The sequence below is a fragment of the Lepisosteus oculatus genome, chromosome 1, assembly GCF_040954835.1.
Source record: "Lepisosteus oculatus isolate fLepOcu1 chromosome 1, fLepOcu1.hap2, whole genome shotgun sequence".
Classification (NCBI taxonomy): Eukaryota; Metazoa; Chordata; class Actinopteri; order Semionotiformes; family Lepisosteidae; genus Lepisosteus; species Lepisosteus oculatus.
The window spans coordinates 67,600,439-67,606,511 of NC_090696.1; the positions used below are offsets into that span (position 1 = coordinate 67,600,439).

At 38.3% G+C, this 6,073-nt stretch overlaps 1 non-coding gene across 1 annotated transcript; it reads left to right on the forward strand.

Annotated features, from left to right (window-relative positions):
* Positions 1 to 2,341: 2,341 nt before the first annotated feature.
* On the forward strand, positions 2,342 to 2,529 carry LOC138241452 (U2 spliceosomal RNA). Its single transcript, XR_011190681.1, has one exon. It is a non-coding gene; the product is annotated as a U2 spliceosomal RNA (small nuclear RNA).
* The last annotated feature ends 3,544 nt before the right edge of the window (positions 2,530 to 6,073 follow it).

A 6,073-nucleotide genomic window follows, 5' to 3' on the forward strand; every position in this document is an offset into this window, starting at 1 on the left:
TCTTCATGCTTGGAACCATGTTTCTCACTGCGCAAAAATTCACAATAGACTGATTGTGCCAAGAGCTGTATTGTTCAGCAGCTTCAGGGTGGAATTTGAGATTAATATGGGACCTGGTAGCCAACATTTAATTAAAAAACCCATGAAGCCCACACAGGAAAATGTCCAAAATTCCTTAGGCCGCATGATGCAGGGAATGTATGAGCTCCAAAGCACGTCCCTAAAGACAAACACAGCTCAGCACAGGTGTGGAGCTCAGCAGAGGCTGGCTTGTGAGGCAGAATGGTCCATACCAATACCACTGCAAAAAAAAAAACAAACATCTGCAAAGCATCAGTCATTCTTCAGCAGAGAAGGCAAATGTTCCACAAACTATTGTAGAGGAATCACAGACTTCTGTTTATTAATTTGCCACACAAACGACTCCAAGTTTCCTTGTCTTGTTCTTACCATTCCTTCAGAAAATGGTGAAGCAGGGAGAGAGACGACTGCAGTCTCTCCTTCCCTCTCCGTCTTCATCTGGACAGAGTGCGTGAGGGAGAAACCCGAGCCCTCACTGTTTTTGCAAGACATGTTTGGAAAAGGACTGATTTATGTAACTGTAAACTGTTCAGAATTGTGCCTCAAAATGTGAGCAAAGGTCATGAGCAAAACAGGATATGTAAAGAAAGGAGCAACTTGAGATGTAATTATTTTTTTGGGTTAAGGATTAGTATGAATTGAATGAATATACGTTAATATACAGTAAGTGATTATTGAAAGCTGCTTCTTGACATTTCTTAACCTATTGACTTCGATCATGTGGATAGAAATTTGATACAGTGTATTTAGATTTTCAGAAGGCTTTCTGATAAAGTTCCTCATAAAAGATTAATTCTCAAATTGCTGGAGGAAGGGGTTAAGGGAAATCCAAGTGTTGATTTGATAAATGGTTATTAAAAAGAAAACTGAAAGTACTGATAAGGGGTTAATACTTAAACTAGGGTGATTTAATTAGCTGCATACCACAGAGATCTGTACTATGACCACAGCTCTTTGTACTTTGTACCAATGATCTAGATTCTGGTATAGTTAATAAACCTGTCAGGTTTGCAAATTATACCAAATTAGGAGGACTAGCAAAGTCTGGGGACATGGCAAATAAAGCCCAAAAAGATTTAGATTTCATTCAAGACAGGGCAAACACCTGGAAGATGATATTCAATGTAGACATGTTCAGAGTTTTGGATGTAGGCAGTAAAAAAAATGATATGGTGTAAATGCTTAAAAAAGGGTCTGCTTGTTAAGAAAAAGCTAAGTGTTTATATTGACACGTACTTTATATCTTCTTGACAAGCAGCATTTCCTTTTCTGAAAATTGCAAAAAGATATTTTAAACGAGGACCTACTTTCAATCGACTTCAATATTGATTCCATGTTTTTATCTATATATCCTGGTTTGCACTTTTGATTTCTTCCCAACATTGTTTAGAAAGATGTAAATGATATGTCAACATACAGAAAACACATGAGCCTTTTTCATAACTAGCCTTTTCAAGCTCAGTTTTTCCCATTTTGTATTTATAGGTTATGTTTTCACTGCCTAATTTAAGTACCCTGCATTTGTCCACATTAAATGTCATCTGTCATGTATTTTCCTAGTCTTGAATTACATTTCTAGATCTTTTTGCATTTTATTTGCAGCTTATACAGTGTTTGTGCCTGTCCATTACCATTCTTGCTTGTTCAAGGAATAATGATATTCATGTTATTTATTTCTGTCTTATATCTGAGTGAAATATTGATTTCATATCCAGCCTTGCATTGCACAGAAGCTTCCCATTACGGCAACAATGACACGTTTTACATTTTCATCCTCTACTGTTGTTCTAATACTGCCGGAATCTTATATTATGTTTTTTATGTCTTTTCTTAGATTTCCAACACACTTTTACCTGTGCAATTACACATATTCCTTTATTCCATTCTTTAACTTTATCTTGTCTTTTTAATAATTCTAGAAAGTAGTTCCTTTCTCCTTATATTTGTATTACTGATTTATTAATCCACTTACCCCACTTCTTTCTATTATTTTATTTTCTTACTCCTATTCAGGATAAGTCTGTTTTGTGCTTTGGGCAAAATTACCTTCACTTCATTCCATATCCACCTCATCCCATTCTATTACTCAGAAACTCCACTTTGTACCTTTATAGCCTGCATTCTTGAAGCACAGATTTGAATTCTACCTGTACAGTCTCAAAGTACCTTTCGGTACACAGTTCCCTAGAAGAACTTTATGATCCCAAACCTGGGAAATTCACTTCGCAATATTGCTTCACAACCTTCACCAATAAGACAATTTCCTTCTGGTCTATGGCTCAGATCAACTGTACTTTCTGATCTTATCAGTATAATATATGATAGGGCTCCTCTGAAGGTGCTTGATATTAAATGAATTTTTGGTAAGTGGAGCTGGGTCAGGGCCTTGCCTCTTCCACTCCTGCATTGACCTGGTATTGCAGTGTTTCAGGGACCAGTGCACCACCCGCTCTGGGCTCAAACTTATGCTCGGCGCTGTGGCTCGTCATGTAGCACTCCGGTCTGCAGTCGATATGAGTCTGGGTTCAAATCCACAGGCTATTCTGCAGTTGGTGAGGGTCTGGGTTCAAATCCACAGACTCCACAGCCTATGCTAGCAGCCATTTCACCCTGCAATTCAAAACTGGCAACCCAATAAAAGCTAAGCAGATAAGAGCCTAGTACCTGGATGGGAGACCTCCTGGTAAAGCTAGGTTGCTGCTGGCAGAGGTGTTAGTGGGGCCAGTGGGGGGCGCTCACCCTGCTGTCTATATGGGTATTAAAGGAACAAGTAATAGGTTTATTCCATGCTGAAAAAAAGAAGAAGAAAGAGAACACAACGTTTCGGCTGTGGAGCCTTCTTCAGCCTTCACCCACCTGAACTATATGGGTATTATACAGGGACACTATACTGTAAAAAGGTGCCGTCTTTCGGATGAGACATAAAACCGAGGTCGTGACTCTCTGCGGTCATTAAAAATCCCATGGCACTTCTCGAAAAGAGTAGGGGTGTTACCCCAGTGTCTTGGTCATCTTTCCCATTGGCATTTACCACTCATGGCCTCCTAATAATCTATGAATTGGCTTCATCACTCTCACCCACTCACCCACTGACAGCTGATGTGTAGTGAGTGTACTGGCGCACTGTGGCAGTTGTCGCATCCAATTATTATTATTATTAAAAAGACATACTACTATATGGAGCTGAATGCTTGGCAGTTGGAAAGAGGGAAGAGAACTTGACGAGAAGAACTGAAATGAGGATGTTGAGATGGATTCTGCAGATTTCAATGAAGGATAAGATCAGAAATGAAGAAATCCGTAGACGATGTAGGGTGGTGGATGTGGTTGAAAGGATGCGAGAGGCGAGGTTACGGTGGTATGGACATGTCATGAGGAGGGACGTTGAGGAAGTAACAAAGAGGGTAATGGAATTTGAGGGTGGAAGGTAACAGGGGAAGAGGCAGGCCTAGAAAGAGATGGATAGATTGTGTGAGAAAAGATATGGAGGTATGTGAAGTGAGTGAGGAAGATGTGCTCGACAGAGACAAGTGGAGAAGAGCAACCAAAGCAGCTGACCCCAGGACAGTCTGGGACTAAGGCTGTGAAAAAGAAGAAGAAGAAGAGAAGAAGAAGAAAAAGACATCCGCAGACATACACTGAGCAAAAACCCGCCGTTACCCATGTCTTCAATTTCAGTTTCTGCTGCTGACATTCCTATTCCCCGAAGCTGGAGCTGGCACAACTTGGGGTAGGGCTACATCTAACACATCAGCTATGTTCCAGGGATAGTCTTTATCCTTAATTGTCAAAGTGATCCTTAACACTGTAGAGCAGTGAATACAGAATTGAATAGTATAACACATAAAGCAATGTCTTGAAACTTCATAATTTTTACAGTGCTGATATTCCATGTTAATGTTAGGTCTGTCTGAATTAGGACCAAATAAATCAATGTTTCACCTGGAATCAACAGAAAAATGAAAATATCTGATCTCTTCTGTTTAAAATCAAACTCTTTGTCTTTTCTTTTTTCACTTTCACCAGTCAATGTCCTTGTCATAGGTGAACTAAAACAACAAAAATACCTCATCACTTAAGAAGGTTTACTTAGTAGTTAAGATGTTATCTGCAGCTGACTGACTGCAGCACTAAACCTAGGGTTTATATAAAAAAGAGGATAACATTCTTGGCGTCACTCCACCAGGTATCATCGCCTTACACGTCAGTTCATTGTAAACTGTCAGAAACGTCTAGCTAAACGGCTTGGCTCACTGCTAACTCAAACAGGATTTGTGCAAATAAGAGAGGGGCATTAGGTGCTGTTTTTCTTTTTTTTGTTGTTGTCAATATGATCACTTTATTCTTACTAATTAAAACAACAGGAAAAGAAACGGAACTCACATTTCCAGGAAGGAACAGAAGCAGACATCATCAAGAAGGCCTTTCCTGAAATTACATCCCAATTTGTATTCATGATAAACTCATGTTTTTTAGGGTTTTATCCATCTCCTTTACTTCAGGGACAAAAAAACAGTGGTTTTCGGAGCTATGAAATCTTTCAGTTACATTTACTGCTGATTTTTGGAAAATCACTGGCAATAAGAGGTTTAACATGCTATAGGAAATGGATAAACATGATTTTTTTCAGCCTGAGCTGGATTTTACTTGACATTACGAAAAGTGAAAGCAATTTTCTCACTGAAGAGTAAACTTGAATCCATCATCTCCTTGATGAATCTGCTTTGGTCCGTTTCTATTGTCTTCAAAGCTAAAGCTTATTTCTGTTACTCTGTTATTTTTTTCACAAAGTCAGTTGAAGGAATCCTGCACCATAAAATGCTTTTCTATGAAACATTGTGTTTTCCTTTGCTGTAGGTTTTCAATAACAATAACTCTTGCAACTACACTACTGTACAGTATGTCTCCTTGTTGCGATCATTTGCCAATTTCCTTAATTACAATAATAATCTCTAAGAAAGCTGTAAATTGTCTGAGTCATTTTCCTTCTGCTCTTGGCAGTGCAATTCATATCATTGCACCAGGTTACAGTCGCATGCTTCTGAAGGCTTGTATCAGCAAAGGTGTGACTATTGAGATCCCATTTATATTATCGTTCCTACTTCTCCGACTAAAGGAAAAAAAGGATAAAGAAATTGAAAACATGCATGGTACATAACATCCCACAAAACAGTATTAACTGAAGGAACCACTACCTTATTTTCAGATGTACCATAAATTGTGGTCAGTTCTATAAATACTACTTAAGGATGGATAGAAATTTGCAGCTTTTTATTTTGATATCTTACATGGTCGGCTGGGATTACTCGTCAAAAGACCTCACTCCCCGAGCACTATTTTCCTCCCTAGAAAACACATTGAATATCAGTCTAAAATAGTATACAGATAAAAAGACCTTAGATTTTTTTGTTTTCAGTCATCTTCAGCAAGCTTTTATAAAACGTTTTCAGTTTATATATCGGACTATAATATTCAGCATACAGTATGTATGACATGATCAGCTACATTTAGAACCCATACACTAAGTAATCCGTTCTTCACACTCCCTTAAGAAAGTCTGAGTATTTGGAAGAGTGATGTTATCATAACTACGAAAACTCAAACTGAAGGAGATGTGGACATGCCTTGATTAGTCTGCAAAGACTACGATAAACTCAGTATCTAAAACTACAAGGGATGTGATTTCCTCTAGTTTTCAATCTTTCATAGGTTCTTAGAAGGTTATCGTATTTTACTAAACGTAATGTAAATATATTCACAATCTTCATCAGCCACAGCTTATGCTACGTTCTTAGCTATGCATGTGAAATATTTTTAACCTCCACCTACATCATTCTACAGGATGAGGAGATTGAGTAAAAAAAAAACAAGTCTGGAGTTTCTTGGTGTACTGTAGTCAGACGAGTACAGAATCACATTCATTTACAGTACTTTTTCTGTTGTTTTCTTTAAACAAAACGGGCCCCATAACACCTCCAACTGTTCCTCGTTT